The 15669-nt window shown below is 40.7% G+C and overlaps 1 protein-coding gene across 26 annotated transcripts in view; it reads right to left on the bottom strand.

Moving 5' to 3' along the window:
- PLAGL1 (PLAG1 like zinc finger 1) overlaps positions 1-15669 on the bottom strand; it is a 61648-nt gene that overhangs the window by 12046 nt on the left and 33933 nt on the right. For 6 of the 26 annotated variants that reach the window (XM_025049262.1, XM_025049254.1, XM_025049259.1 and 3 more), the window contains 3 exons: positions 15515-15588; positions 11297-11328; positions 7743-7808 (listed from right to left, as the gene is read on the bottom strand). The gene's annotated coding sequence lies outside the window, so the exon portion shown is untranslated. Of the gene's footprint in view, positions 1-7742; positions 7847-8841; positions 8929-11296; positions 11329-14713; positions 14838-15514; positions 15589-15669 lie in introns of all 26 variants that reach the window. The other 20 variants (XM_025049263.1, XM_015592113.1, XM_025049264.1 and 17 more) reach the window with 12 other exon arrangements.

Below are 15669 nucleotides of genomic sequence, written 5' to 3'. Positions count from 1 at the left end.
GAACAGGAGCATGAAGAAGCTACTCAGAACCTCCAGGTAGTTGTTATTGCTTATGCGCATGAGTCGTAAAATTTGTTAGGTGTTATATCTGAGCAAGTGCAATGTTAAAAGAGTTGGGGCTCATTATATGCCTAATTGGCAAAACAGGTGCTCATGGGGCTAAGGCTGAAGATTACAGATGTGCGGCCTGATCAGTATCTTACCACATGGCTTTAAATTGGCGGGGTACTATGCCGAAATAGGATGAATTAAGTGGAAGTTTGTAGACTTCCCGCAAGTGGCTACTGGAACACGGGCAGCCAGGCCTATACTCTCCCAGGCGGGAGACTGAAGGAGTCTTCTCTGGAAAAGTTGACCAGCCCCAGAGAAAAGTGCTAATGCCAAGGACAAATGGCAATCCCCAGGATTTACCTGCACTGCCCTACAACGAAGCCCTTGTTGACAAGCCCCATCTAACTATACAAAGCTTCTATCAGCTTTTAATGGCTCCACTCATAAATCGGTAGGCAGCTGAGGACCACCAGAAATCAGACAAAAGTATATAATAGGAAAAACTGACAGAGAACAAACAGAAAAAAGCAACTAGGATGGAAGGGGAGAAAAAAACTCTACTGGGAGAAGAAAACTTCAAAAATAACTATCATTAATGTCCTAGAGAGAAAGAAATTCCTAAAAGAAGAACGGGATTTTTTTTTTTTTTTTTTAAGGAAAAAGACAACAAAAAAGGTAGTGGAAAGTGCAAGACTTTGGGCAGGGCAGGCACTGCAGTCAAACTCCCTGGGGGAGCATCTGAGAATCTTCAGGGTAATAAATTCCCCTGATGAATTTTTAGGTACCTTTATGTTTGCCAATGTGGCTTCTTTTGAGGGTATCTGCTATTTTTACATGTTTGCTAGTCCTAATGCTCAGTAATAATTAACACCATAGAGCAACTTTTAATAACCCAACTAATATAACCCAGAGACTAACAGTAAAATCATTCATAAGTTAAATGGCTGAAATATGCACCGTTAGACTAAGAAACAAGAAAGAAGAGATAATTTTTAAGTTAATGAAACCATCATCATATGATAAAGGTATCTATTATCACTGCCTCTTGTTAAACATTTGTATTAGAAGTTGTGGACCATACAATAAAGCATTAAAAAGATGTAAAACTGGAATACGTTAATCTTTCATTATTTACAAATGAGTCCACATAGAAAACTCCAGAGAATCCACACACAGACTATTAGAATTAGAAAGTGTGGCAAGATATTTAGTAATAAAAAAATCAAAATACAAAAGCAACTATATTTCCAAATGCCGGCAAACAAATATAATTTAAAATACCATATACATTAGCCACAAAGCAAAAATACCTAGGAATAAATCTAACCAAAGATGTACAAGACATTTATGAAAAAATTATAAAACTATACTGAAAAACATTAAAGACCTACATAAATGGAGATATATACCATGTTCATGAATAGGGAAATATAAATAAAATAATTATAACATTGTCAATTCTCTCCATATTTATGTATTAAGTCAATGAAGTTCTAACAAAAATTCAGCAGGGTTCTTTGTGAGAACTTGACATAATCATCCTAAATTTTATATGGAAAACGAAGTCCAAGAATAAAGAGAATAATATCCAAAACCCTCCTCCTAGTTCTACTGGATCATTCTCATCATTATATAAACAGACCATGACTTTTCTCAGAGAAAAAAGTAAAAGACAACAGATAAAAAATTTTTAAACACCCAGCTATAATAATTAAGGCAGTATGATATAGGCACAGGATTAAAGTAGACCAACAGGGTAGAATGAATAGCCAAGAAACAGACTCACCCTTATACAGAAAATATATGACAGGGTTCACACTGCAATCATTGGGGAAAGAAAAAAGGACAAATGGATTAAATAACTGGTTATCCAGATGGAAAGTAAGGAAACTGAATTCCTACCATACATCATATATAAAATTAATTCCAGACAGATTACAGGCTTAACGTTTAAAATGAAACTTTAAAACTTTAGGCAAGAATGAAAAAAATAAGGCATTTCACAGAAGGGTAAACTCAGAGAGCTAATGAAGAAATGAAAACATGCACAATATTATCCAAGTTAGATTCCTTGGTCCATCGTTAAAATCACTTCCCTTGCATTTCCTACTCTGTGGGCCTTCCCTCCTCACTGCACATGGCTGGCAAAATCCCAATTCTCATTAACCTGTTTAATCACTGACCAACCCCGCCACTACCCTTGGCATTCCTATGCCCCACACTCCCCTGCCTTTTTTTTTCTTTTTCACACACTAACCACATCTGACATTTTCTGTTTCATTTCTTAACACCCACCACCCAAACAAACAAATGAACGAACACACCACAATGAAACTCAATTTTTAAACCAATCAGATTAGCAAAAATAGAAAGTCGGCCAAAACCAACTAAGGACAGAAGAGGCAAGAAACAGACCAGGGTCATAGACGTGCCCTCAAAGATGCTCTTCCTTAAGAATGAACAAATATGATACAATTAGGTTGCTCTATAAAGACCAATGCATGAAAAAAGTGAAAATAATTATTAAAATTCAAGGTGGGTAAGGAATACAGTTGTGTAAGGAGTGATCATCTCTTGCTTGGGAAATCAAAAGAAGTTCCATAGAGAAGCCAAAGTTAAAGCTAAGCTTGCAAGTTTACCCGCTGTTCAAAGGGGGAAGTAGTCTATTTCAGACCAAGAAAATGAGTCAACACAGGGCACTTGGAAATCAGTAGTTCAGTGTGACTGGAATATGATGCAAATATGGGGGCACTGTGGACACATAGGCTGAAGAGGGAGGCAAAGACCAATCACAAAGGAGAAGATTGGGCTTTTGTTGTAATATTTTGGACTGTCTAGCCAATTTAGTCAAGCCGTGAGGGAGGTAGGGAGAGAAGCGGTAGAAATAGGTAGAGAATGCCAACAAAACCGTTTCAACAGGTATCAGAAGCATGGGAAAGGCAGAAGCACAGAATCTAAGGCTCAAAGATCCACAGAAGACCAAGAGCCAAACCACAAGGGGCCAGGATGACCCAAGACTAATGACCAGGGATCTGGGCAACTGCAATCCACTATAAGCAACATACATTTTGACGATAATTATGGCCAGAATGTATAAGATACTGTAGAGTAGTGGAACCAGAGGTAGTGAGACCATTTTGGCTTCTGCCATATCTCAGAAGAGATAAAAGTGGCCTGGAAAGGAAGAGAGGGCAGGTTGAAATGACACTTTGTAAACAGGCTAGTTAGATTAGGACTTAGGTTAGGTTAGAGAAAAGAGGTGACAGTAGTGGCAGACAGGGAAAGAAATGATGAGTCCCAGAACTCTGAAGTTAGGAGTTCAGTTTTAGATGTGTTGAGCTTAAATTAAGGTATTTCGTAGGCAGTCAGGCCAACAAGGAGACCTACAGCATCAAGGAGGGGCTGAGGTATTCTTCTAGACCAAACAGAGCAAATGATACTGTGGCTTCAGGGAAGGAGATACTTTGTGTATCTGGCTTCTATAAGTGACTTTATAAATTACTCTGAGCTCTACTTGGGTGGCCTCAGATCCTGTCAGTAAGCTCATATGATCAACCTTGATCACCAATGTTTGTCCTTCCCAAAGTGGGTTGGTAAAATGGGGGTGAGAAGGAATTTGTTTTCTTTACGGCAGGCTGCAGCTAGACTGATACTCCCTTAGGATATCTATTCTGCATTGTGGAGCAGGGTGGAAGCAGGCTTGTGGGGACATGCAATTCTCAGAGGCTCCAAGGACAGAAGAAGCCTTCTCCCTCTAAATTCTCCACCCCACTCCCGCCCAAGTTCCTCTTGGGTAAGACAGTGTAGTGAGAAGTCTATGGTGATTAAAAAAAAAGGGAGGGGGGCAAAATGAGAATTAAGTTTGCACTAAACTAACTTGATAAGATGTTCCAAAATAATTTCTAGCTGGTGACAGTAACAGAATTGTCTCAGCTGGAAGGGGAGGGAGCCCTAGGAAGCGATGGAAAAGGCAGCGGCCTGGGATATGAGCCTGCAGAGCCACAGAAGGTGAAGGGAAGCCAGGCTGCCAAAGGGTAAAGACCACTAAGGACCAGGAGCCAGGACCTAACACCACAGAGGTGCTTCATCGGCGAGAGGTCTGTCTCTCACATGAACAGAGTGGAAGCGGGGGGCCTGGGCACCTCGGGAGTCCCCAGCCTCCACAGGAAGGACTGTTCCTGCACGATACACATCCAGGAGAAAGGAAGGAAGAAAAGGTCTTTACAGACTCTTAAATCTTCCATACTCTTCCTCTCCCCACTACATATACCATATTTTTAAATAAAAATGTTTAGAAAGAAATATCAAGTGTCTACCAACAAGCAAAATAGGTATGTGCATCAGAGAGGCAGGTGTGAAGCCCAGGACTGGTTCTCCAGCTGACGTGGAAGGGATCTGTGGTAAGAAGACTATTAATGAACTCTAGGTAGCATGGTGGGGGTGAGGGGTGGAGAGCCGTCCTGAAATCCAGACAAGAGCCTTCGGTATTAGGAGGAGATTTTCTAGTCATTAAAGTCAGTGATGGGGACTACTCCTTTGTGACAGCTGAAAATAGATCCCCCTCCTCCCTCCCAACAAATCCTCTGCGACTGGCCTTTGCGCCCTTTTAGGATAGCTTCTATAGCTGAGAGCCCTGATCTCTTTTCCTGGGACTTTAAGAGTAGGGCACGAAGGAACCAAAACTACCTAATTAGCAGCAGAGCCTATTGTCCTAATACGGTTACCATTCTAGGGAAAAGAAAAGCCTGGGTCCTTCCCAGGAAGTGTGTGAGGGTAAAGGCTCAACTGAGAAAAGAAACAAGAGAAGCAGCCTGACCGCGGTGACGGGAAGCCAGATTCATGAGTTAAACATCTCTTGAAGGAAACTTAAAAACTATATGAGATCTGGGAAGGGATGTCTGCTCCAGACTTGGGTGGGATGTCTGAGCCTAACAACTTCTCTAAATAAATAGAACAATGACTAAAAGTAAAAATAACAATATGTCAGCAAAGTTTCTCTGGGGGTGGAATTAAAGATCACTATTCTTTGTTTTTCCTTTTCAAATAACTGTACTGTCTAAATGTTGGTATGACTACTTAGGCTGTGTCTAGGAGTGTACCAGGTGGACAATAGGGAGGCGGTGATTTCAGGCAGAGGGAAGAACATATAAAAACACAGCGGCAGGAAGCAGCACAGGGCAGCAGGGATCACGGGGCGGGGGTGGGGGGCGGGGATCAGTCTGGCTGGAATGCAGGTATGAGAATAAGGGGAGCATGAGATAGGCCTGGAGGGGAGGCAGTGCCCAGAACACAAATGGCCCTAGGAGTCAGGCAGAGGAATCCGAGGTTATCCCACAGGGATCCGGGAGCCAGTGAAAGTGAGGACATTTCATCAACAGATTGCTTTACACAGGAAAACTTAACCCGTCCCCATGGATAGCTTCATTACCTTGAGGGCACAGCCAATGTAAAAGTACTGTTTTGAAACTCTAAATGGTTCTTTTTACCCAAGATGAGTCTGAGACAGAATCTGATTACCCGAATGGACACGAATGTAATTGGCAGTTTAAAATGACAACTTACATTATTTTTTTTCAAGCTTTTTCAACAGATGAACATCCAGAACTCACTTTCCTGTAAACTGTGTAGTTAAGAGAGAAAAGTGAAGTTGCTGCCTCCAGTCCAACGCTCACTCCCCTTTCTTCAGAAGCACGTCTGCCCACCACTGAGGCCACATGCCTTACTTATTAGACAACACTACATGAGGCTTCCGTGAGAATTTTCTCTTTGCCTTCCCATGTCACATCTAATAAACTCAAAGGATGCAAAGCAAATTGTTCATCCAGAAATACTTAATTTGAAATATAAAAAAAATTTATCACTGGTCCTCTAAAAGGATGACCCTAGTTTTTCATCTTTTCCTTTTGAAGATGATAAACATTTCATCAGGTTTCCATCTTAAATGGAAATGACACTAAAGAGACAGGCAACTTTTCCAAGGTCCTGCACTGGCTCCTTTGACAAGGAGAAAGGAATGTCAAGGAAATGGGGGAGAAAGTGTAAAAAGAGTGGAACACTGGCAGGCAGGGCCTCCTCTCCTTTTCACCTTAAGTCTTTTCTCTCCTCCATTCACAGCTTTTGGTCCTTTGTTTGTTTAACAAACCATTACAATTATACCCAGTTCAATGGGGAGGAATGCATACTCTCTAAGTAGCTGTCCTCGCAAGCCACATGTGTGGTCCATCCCACAGCCCATCCACAGGCAGTTACAATGTGCTGTTCTGTGCTCCTGTCGCCCTAGAGGCCAGGCACCTTGCGTACAATAAGCCCCAATTTCCCACCGCTGCATGCTTGCTGCTCCTTCCCAGTAGCCTATAGCGATGTCTCAAGTTGGCTTCCTTTCCTGCTTGCCCAGCAATTGTCCTGTCCATCCTGCCTGGGCTTGTCCCACTCTGCTCCTCAGACAGACATTGCCCGGGGGGTTAGCCACCCCCAACCTGTCTTTAGCCCACAGACTCACCACCGAATACTGGGCAGACATATTTCAGGATCTCACTGGTTATCGTGCCCAGTCTTCTAAAGTTTATCACACAGTAAACAAGACATGGCGGCGACACGCCCCTCCTCCACCTAATTAGACCTCCTAGTGCCTGTCTCAGTTAGTTCCTAGTAGATATGCCAGCATATTGGGATGAATTTCAATTTCTTGGTCAAAAAATCAAAAATATTATTGAGTAAGAACATTATATTTCAAAGGCAACCAAAACAGTACTTAGTAAAACAATAACATATTTCAGTTGAACTCATAAAACCCTCTTGCTGTTTTGCCTACTAATTTCCATCTGCAGCCCTATGAGACAGGCAGGAAAGTATTTGTGTCCCCATCTAACGGATGAAGAAACTGAGGTTCAGAGACTTAAGTTCTTTACCCATAAGCACTGACAAATAAGATACTGCAAGCAATGAAATGTACTAAGCAAAGTGCCTAGTGCACAATAAGTACCCAAAAAGTGTTAGCTTCCATTAATATCATTATTGATGACTACGATAGCGGCCAGAGGCCAAACCCAGTTGTTCTGAACTAAGCCGAGTGCTTTTCCCACTCACAGCTTGCCATCTCCCGAGCTAAGCTATCTGCAGGAGCAGCAGACTTTAGCAGTAGCATTTACTACAGTATTTCCAAATGAAGCCTGAGAATCTGTGGCTGGATTCCCTAGTGCTACTGGTATGTGAGCAACATCTTCCTCAGGCTTAACAGTCAACATCTACAAACAGGACAGCAACCTTTATACATCCTCTTATGTACGCAAGTTAGGAGTGTAGTCAGGGCAGCTTAAAGCTTCTGAACTGACAGGGTTGTCAGCAGAAAATTCTATAGATCTCCAGATACCCCTGGACTGTAGATGGGGGACAGCAAAGATATGAAAAGATGCTAATTGCATCCTCTGATTCCCAAAATGTAGAGTGTACAAATGTTTTTAAAACGAGAGAAGGCTAAAGAATTCTGGTCTAAGGCATTTTTGCAGTTTGGGGAGGACATGCATTTATTCTGCAGTTTGGAGGGGACATGCATTTATTCTATACGAGAACCCTTTTGAAGAACATAGGACCTCCTGCATGTCCTTGACTAATATTACTATGTGTTTCCAAGCAATTATTAATAAACATGCCCATATACAAATAAGTTTAAAAAGCTACCATCACTTGCATACCTACTCGGTGACAGGAAATGCTATCTCCCAAATGGTCCTCTCAGAAGTTTGTTTGAGGCTTCAAACCTGTAAAAAGAGATCTTGCACATCTTCAGTGAATGAAGCTAGAAAAACAATCCCCCCACCCCTGCTATGTTGCATCTTGAGCTTCACTTCAGGAACACGCACTCAACTAACAATGTATAGAGGAGATTTTCTGCTGCTTTTTTGTGAAGTTTAATAAATGATATAAATTTTAAACTTTAAAATCCCGTAGTATAATACCTCAATAAACCTACGACCCCTAATTTTAAAATATCTCAGATATATCATAGGGTGAAAGTCTTAAACACTTAGATCATCTGATATATTTAAAAGGTGTGATAAAATTCATCATGTTGTAACTTAAAAATATTTTCAATATTTCATATAATCTTGCTCAAGACCTTTAAGAATTTCTATTATAACCTCTGTCCTACGTGCAACTGGATTAGAAAAACCCTGAAAATTTCCCCTGCATTCTGCAAAAAACAAAACAAAACAAAACAAAACATGCAATTGCTTACATAAAATATTCAAAATAGCACTCAGAGGAAATGGTACTTTTTTAAATCAACAGTATTAGAATACCATAAAACATGCATGCAAATCTATGCAATAACAGAATCTGAAACAAATTATGAACTGAAAAAAGTCACCAATAACTATTGGGCATTCATTTTTCCACAAAAGCATTGTGTAAATGTATAGATTTATCAGATGTGCAAGGTGAAAAGGCCAAAGGCTCCAAATTGAGTAGACGATTCAGTGGCTACCAAACCTGGCTATGCGTTAGAATACCAGGGAGACCTTTTGTACAGACTGACGCAGCATCACTGAGGCCCTGGGAATCTGTGTTTTCACCAAGTCTTCAGGGCCCAGTCTGCAGCCAGCTTTGCACCACTGCTGCCTGGTGAGCATTCGGAAACCGGTATCTCTGTTCACCAATTAATTATAAAGCTTGGCTTCTTCCAACTAAGACAATTCCAACCAGTTGATCCTCTTAGGGGAAAAGCTTTTCAGGATTTTCTTAGCAGTACAAAGGTAAATCTATTATGAAACAAAGCCAATTATATCTCACCTAAGTGATTTTTTTCACTTGGTTGCCTGTTTTCTTCTTTTAATTTGAACAAAAAGGCTATGTCCATTTATTTTGCATAAGAACATCCTTTTAAGTTAAAAATGGAAAAATTAAGGCCATTTTAGACAACTAAAGCTTTAAAATAACCCATTGCAATTCAGGAAAAAAACTGGAGGTAAGTTCTTTGAATCATCCAGAGAATTTGTTTTAAACGTATTCCTTGCTTTGCATTTATAAGCACTTCACAAATCATCTTCCTGGTCCATCTCTCTTCTCAAAATACTCAACGTTTATAGTGGTCTCTGTTAATTTTTTTTTTTTTTTTAAAGGGCTTTAGAAAACATTAAAGCAAGATAGTGAAATTCTCCTGAATGATTCTTCCTTTGCTCCTACCCATCTCACCAATGGACAATACCAATTTATGAATTCAGGGAGGCGGGGGCTCTCTTCTGCTTCACTCGAAAGGGTACACATGACATGAAGTACGCAAACCAGGCAGCCGAGTAGCTTAGCTTCATTGTCAAAGTATTCAAATTATCACTAAAAGAAAGCGATTCCTTTCTGAATTCAACAATACTCCTCGGCCTCCGAGGGCTCACACGGGAGCTTATTCTTAAGCTGGTGGATGTAAGCCGCGCTAGTGAAAGAGGGGAGCTCTGGCAGGGAGGAGACCAAGTCCCTCGCCCTCCCCACCTGCCATCGCAGCACCAGGCTTAAATAGTTAACAATGCAACAGAGAGCCTGGCAGCATGCACGGCCCGGGGGGACGTCCCGCGCCGTTCAGCACAATTTAATAAGGCAGAGAAGAGACAGTGAGGAAAAAGAACACATCTAAGCTTGACAGGATGCTACTTGCAGACTGCTTTTCAGGTCTGAATTTAAATTTCAAAATCAGAGAAAAACATTTTAATGTGTAAATTGTATTTAAAAAATGTATATGGGTAAAAAAAAAAAAAAAGACCCTATCACATTTGACATTCCTAAATATAGATGTTTCTGAGCTCCAGAGTTGCAAGAAAAATCACAGATTTCTAGGAATGTGACAGCTCACTTGTAGTTAATTGTTTTAAATAAATGGGAAAATATTTGGGGGGTGGGGTGATCTGTTTTTTCATTGAAAACAAAAACTAGAGTGTCATGAGTCTAGAGAGTTTGAATTCTGGAATGCAATTTTTTTTTTAGGCACTTCTGCAAGCAGCATTTAAGAACATGTCTTTTTCTCTATTAATGAACTGGTTTAGCTGCCTGCTGAGCATTCACTGAAATCCAAACTGAACAAAGGGATTTTCCTCCAGTTTCAGCTCATTCACTTCTAGCTACTCCTGATTTTGCTTAAGTAAATTCAGACTGACTTTTTTATTTCTAAAGATTTGAGTAGGAAAGAATTGGGCAAGCCCCAAACACTGGGAATTCTGCCTTGGTTTTTAGTGAAAGCCTCTAGACTGAAGATGTACAAGGTTTGTTTTGAAAAGCCTCTCGAATGTTTTTTTTATTTTATTTTCTAAAGTCTGTGATTCCAGATGGAAAGGAGCCCACCCAACGTGGTAAGTTATAAGACAACTAAACCTCATTTCAGCGAGGTGGGCCGCAGTGAACGATAAGATTACACCTCTGAAGTGGAGACACTAAATGAGATAGTCATACTCATCTGACGCAGAGGGGCATGCCCAGATGATGGCAGAAGCTGTCTATCTTTAACATCTAAACACAGTGAGGAGATTCTGCCCAACTTCTGGGATGGGAAAAGAAGAGAGTGGATAAGAAGGTGAGAAAAAAACACTCTCGCCTCCATCTCTCCTGCCCCTGGACGGGAAAGGAAAAGGAGATCTGTCAGCCCCGAGCGAGGGGGCCCTCCCAGCTCTGTTCCTCAAGGCAGAATAGAACCCTCGCGAGGAGAGCTGGGTGGGGTGTGCTCAGGGAAACCTGAGCAAGAGATTGCCAGCCTCCACTGGCAGCCTTCAGAGAGAGCTGCAGGGTTGCAAGGGACCACTTCTGTGATACGCCAAAGGCCAGAGGTAAGTCCCTCACCTACCAGGTACCATGGAAATCTCCTGGTTCTAAGACACACCCCGCGAGGGAAGGGAAAATGTCTAAAAATAACTGCAACGAAAATTCCCTCAGGGTTGCCTGAGTGGGGACTGGAGTGTGAATCAGAACAGTTATGGGAATAAAAAGAGGGGGTGCTTCCTGCATACTTGAAATTGTGGAGTGAGATGCAGACTTGTGGGCTGCCTCGATAATGTGCTAAGAATCTTAGTCGAATGTACATCTGTGCTATAGACTTGCTTCAACTGTTAGAACTGGAGCCAGATTATTTTTCAAAAAAGGCCACCCCCGTTTCAGAAAGGAGGTGAACTCTGAAAAGGCACTGGTGGCCTGGGGAGCAGTCATGTGTTTAAGAACCCTGGGCAGATAGAAAAGGAAGGAAACAAGCAGATGTTTAGAGTTTACTCACAAGATTAACTCCTCTGATTCCTATGCAAATACCTAGAAGGGGAGAGGCAGAGAAAGTTAACTTTAAGACCTTTATCTTAAACTCCAAACTGCTTAAAAACCAAAGGAAAAAGCAAAAGTCTCCCAGTGCTGCCAGTTTGGGGGCACAGGACAGCTCTGCTTCCCAAGCCTGGACGTGCCTCCCAGACCAGCATGCTGGGACAGGGGTGGGGCTGTGGACTTGCACAAGCCAGAAATGCTAGTGTGCTAGAAAAGAGGTGCTTTGGAAGACGGGAGGTTCCCACCCTAAGGAGAAAGGGCAGAAAAACCTTAATGTGAAAACTTGTTGATTCACAGATGTTGCAGTAACAGGTTACTTGTGGCACCAAATAAATGCCTAAGAAGGTTCAGATTTGAACCTCTTTTGAAATTCCATTTCAATTCTGTAGCTGAATGTCTGAAACTTTAAGATGAGGCTTATGAACACCCTGCTGAAAACTGAAGAGGTCTCTTGATAAGCCAGGATATAGTAGCCATTATTCAGAGATTAGGACGTTCAGAATAGAGAACTCAGGCAGGAAGAACTTCAGATGTGTAAGAATCAGCAACCAGGGAACCCTATTTTCCTGCCACACAGGCACCCACTAAGTCTGCCCAGCATGTGGGGCACACGTCCAGAAGGAACATGGAGCTGGGAGAGGAGGAATGGCCTGGGGACCAAGTGCCATGCTGTAGAGGCAGAGTGTGCCAAGACCATGCATGTTCCCTTTGCTTTGGTTATTAGGAAGATGAGCATTTAATATTAACTTGGATCCAAGAAGAGAACTTGTGTGTGGGGGTGGCGGGGGATGAGGGGGTAGTGAAGGTGTGTTGAGCGAGTAGGCAGAGGTTTGAAAAACCAGAGCAACCAGAGCATGGGGCCACTCTGGTCTCAAGAGAGTCTGGCCTCTGTTGACACTCACTTCCCTTATCACACCAGACAGGTGAAGCCCAGAAGGGAAGAGAGAGGAGGCAGTTAAGGAACACTCACATGGCCCATCCCTAACCCTGACCTGAGCAACCACGTACAGCACCCTACTTTCTAATCTGTGGTACCCCAAAACTTGGTAAGGGTGTGGATGGGGCTAGGGAGGGTGGGAGAATGGAGGACCAACCCATTCTATTGGTCAAAACTCAATTTTCACATGGCTAACTGACCAGTTAGGCCAGTGTAAAGGAACATTTCTGCATACTGGAGCCTGAGATCCATACTGGCTCCTCAGTCTCTGTTTTCAGACTGTCTCCCCTTCATCCTTATCACTATGCTGCTGTCACAGTGATTCTTCTAACATGCAAATATGCTCCTGTCACTTGGCTATTTGGAATTCTTCAATGGCCCCATTAGTTTCTGTCAATTGCAACCAAGACTCCTAACTAATCGGGATCACTGAAAGTTTTTAATCAGGACAGGAATATGCTCAGGCTTGTAGTATAGAAAGAGACCTCAGACAGCAGACATACAGATTATGCCCTGGATTTGTCCATTATATACATTAAAATCAGTAAAACAGTAATTCCCTTGGGGGGAAAAAAACACAAAAACCAAAAACAAAAATGTGCACAAAAAGAATAAATGCAATAACTGAACACTGAAGTTTCTCTATAAAACTATTCACAGAGAGTTCTAAACCTTCCCTGATTCAGAATTAACAACTGAGTTGAATATACAGAACCATTTTAGGATAACAACATAAAATAATGATCATCTTAATGTGGTTCTAATTTACATGTTGATTGTGTGTGTGTCTGTTTCATGAATCACTTTCAATTCCTATGCTCAAACAAAAAGGAAAACATTACCTTGGTAAATGCCATATAATGGATTAATTTATTCCCCAAATAAATAAAGCACACTTTGTTATAATATAAACATGCATAACTCCTACCGGTATTCTAAATACACTGAGAAATGTGCTTTATTTACTAATTTTAATAATATTTAACACTCTCATATTATGTATGACTCTCAACTTCCTATACCCACCCAATCCCAACTGCCTTCATTTTAACTTGTTTGTTCAGGGAGTCAGGAAGTGAAGAAATTTTAATATTCTTAGGAAATTTTCTTACCTAAAAGTGGTAAGATAATGTGTTTTACTTTCCTTTATTCCACTTAAAAATGTTAAGCAAATGATAGCATTCTGCTAGATACTGGCACACCTCAGCGATACTGCAGGTCCAGTTCCAGACACTGCAATAAAGCAAGTATCGCAACAAAGTGAGTTGTAATCCTTTTGCTGATGGAGGGCCTTGCCTTCAATTTGCAAAAAATGTAACATCTGTGAAGCACAATAAAGCCAAGTGCAATAAAATAAGGTATGTCTGTATAATCTAAGAAAGAAGGGGTTGGTATAGTGCAAAGAACACTGGCTTTGGAGTCATATGGTTCTAGGTTTGAATACTGGCTCTGCTGCATGCCTGGTATGCAACCTTAGTGAAGTTCTGTAACTTCTCTTTATGGTAACATCTCTCTACCTTGCAGAGCTGTTAAAAGATTATATATTACATATGTATACAGGCATGATGACTGGTACAGAGTCTAAAATATATGGACACAGCAGATGCAGCCTGTTAATAAGTATCAAGAATGATTTTACACACTGGCTAAGTTTGCTATTAGAAAACATCAATAACCTGTTCAGAATAAAATGTAACAGGATAAGTATAAATTACTGATTCACTTCAAAAATCTTTCTTTAATTTGGATCATCATAATACAATTTCATTTCCTAACCTGTATTTGTAAAAGACATTTCTAATTATTTCCTGCCTACTTCAAGGTTTTATCTCATATATGTGAAAGATTTCTAAGTCATTAAGCAGTGTAATATTATTAGACTGTACTTTTTAATGGCAATACTAAGCTTAACTAGAGAAAACAATGACAAATGGGCCTGGCATGAACTGGTCTTATCAGTACCATAAAGTTATCCAAATGATATATAGAAGTGATTCTGGCATTTGGGGATTTTGCTAGAATTTTCCTTTTGAATACGTTAGTGGGAAAGTGGACTAGTTTCAATTGGAATCATTTGGAGAACAGGGATTTGAACACACACATCTAATATTCTCTTCACTTTGGCTTTCCACCTGGGGCAGCTGTGCATAGCTTTGCTACAAGTCAGCCCCAAGAGCAAAATAAATTTGGAAGTGGTTTATCTAGTGAGCGGTTTAGGGGGAAAAAAAAAAAAGAAAGAAATTCAAGCATAACATGAAGTATAAGAAAACTTCCAAAAAACACTGAAATAAAAAAAAATTATGGCATATTACGGTCAAGGACTTTTTTTAAAAAAATGCGTGGAGAGAGGCCAAGAGTTATGGTTAGGCAACACTGTTAGCACTAAAGCTGCAAAACGGGGGAGGGAAGGGTGCTTCAGGGTGAAGAAGGCAATGCGCTTACACAGAGAACCAATGCGTGTTATAGGGGAAAACCACCAAAATGCTGAAGATGAAATGTAAGGCCAAAATTACTCTTGAAATCGGCATTTGAAACAAATGATAATCTCCAGATATATGGTAGAGAACTATAAGAGATAAAAATTTCTGATAAATATGTGGATCCCACCATCTATGAGTTCCCTGAAATAAACACTGGATTTAGGGGCACTTATTTCATAACGCTTATTTCACAATTTTAGAAAATTTGGACAGAACATATGCAAACTGAGAATCACTTCATATTATGGTTTTAGGAACATGATTTAGAGACTTAGAATTATAATATATGCAACATACTAAGTGTGATTCTAAATGGAGGATAACACCCTCAATTTTTTCCTGGTATATATTTGTTTGCTTTTAAGAGAAAACAATTTTAAAATATCTTTTTAAAATGTAAGGGAGATGACAGAGTTTCTAATAAGCAAGTCGTGATAAATATAAATCAATTGTACAAAACTCCTTATTTCTAAATGAATGTGAAAAAATATCAATGACAGTTCTTAGCATGTTCTCTTGATTTTTCTAAACAGTGAAAAACAGGCTTTTATATCTCTCAACCCTATTTTTCCCTCAAGGCCTGAAGTTCCTCAAATGCAAATTCTCTGAGAGCAAGTGTTTTTTGGAATGTCACCCACTCTACTGGGAAGAGGCAGCAGGCTTTGGTGTGCACTCCAGGGCAGAGAACAAGAACACAGACTCACCACTGACCACGGGCGAGCAGACTGGCAGAAGTCAGACGGCCCAGCAGAGACATACTTACCTTTCTAAGTTTGAGGTACAGAGGAGTTTTAGATGTGACATGAAACAGAGGCCACATCAGACGTGAGAGCAATCCTAGAAGGGAAAAAAAATCAAAAGGTTAAAAAAACAAAGAAAGGCACTGAGAAAGACCACATACAGAACATGAGTTCAGGA

The sequence above is a fragment of the Pteropus alecto genome, unplaced genomic scaffold, assembly GCF_000325575.1.
Source record: "Pteropus alecto unplaced genomic scaffold, ASM32557v1 scaffold185, whole genome shotgun sequence".
Lineage (NCBI taxonomy): Eukaryota > Metazoa > Chordata > Mammalia > Chiroptera > Pteropodidae > Pteropus > Pteropus alecto.
The sequence above is the reverse complement of the archived record's forward strand: the minus strand, read 5'-3'. Positions and strand labels throughout refer to the sequence as shown.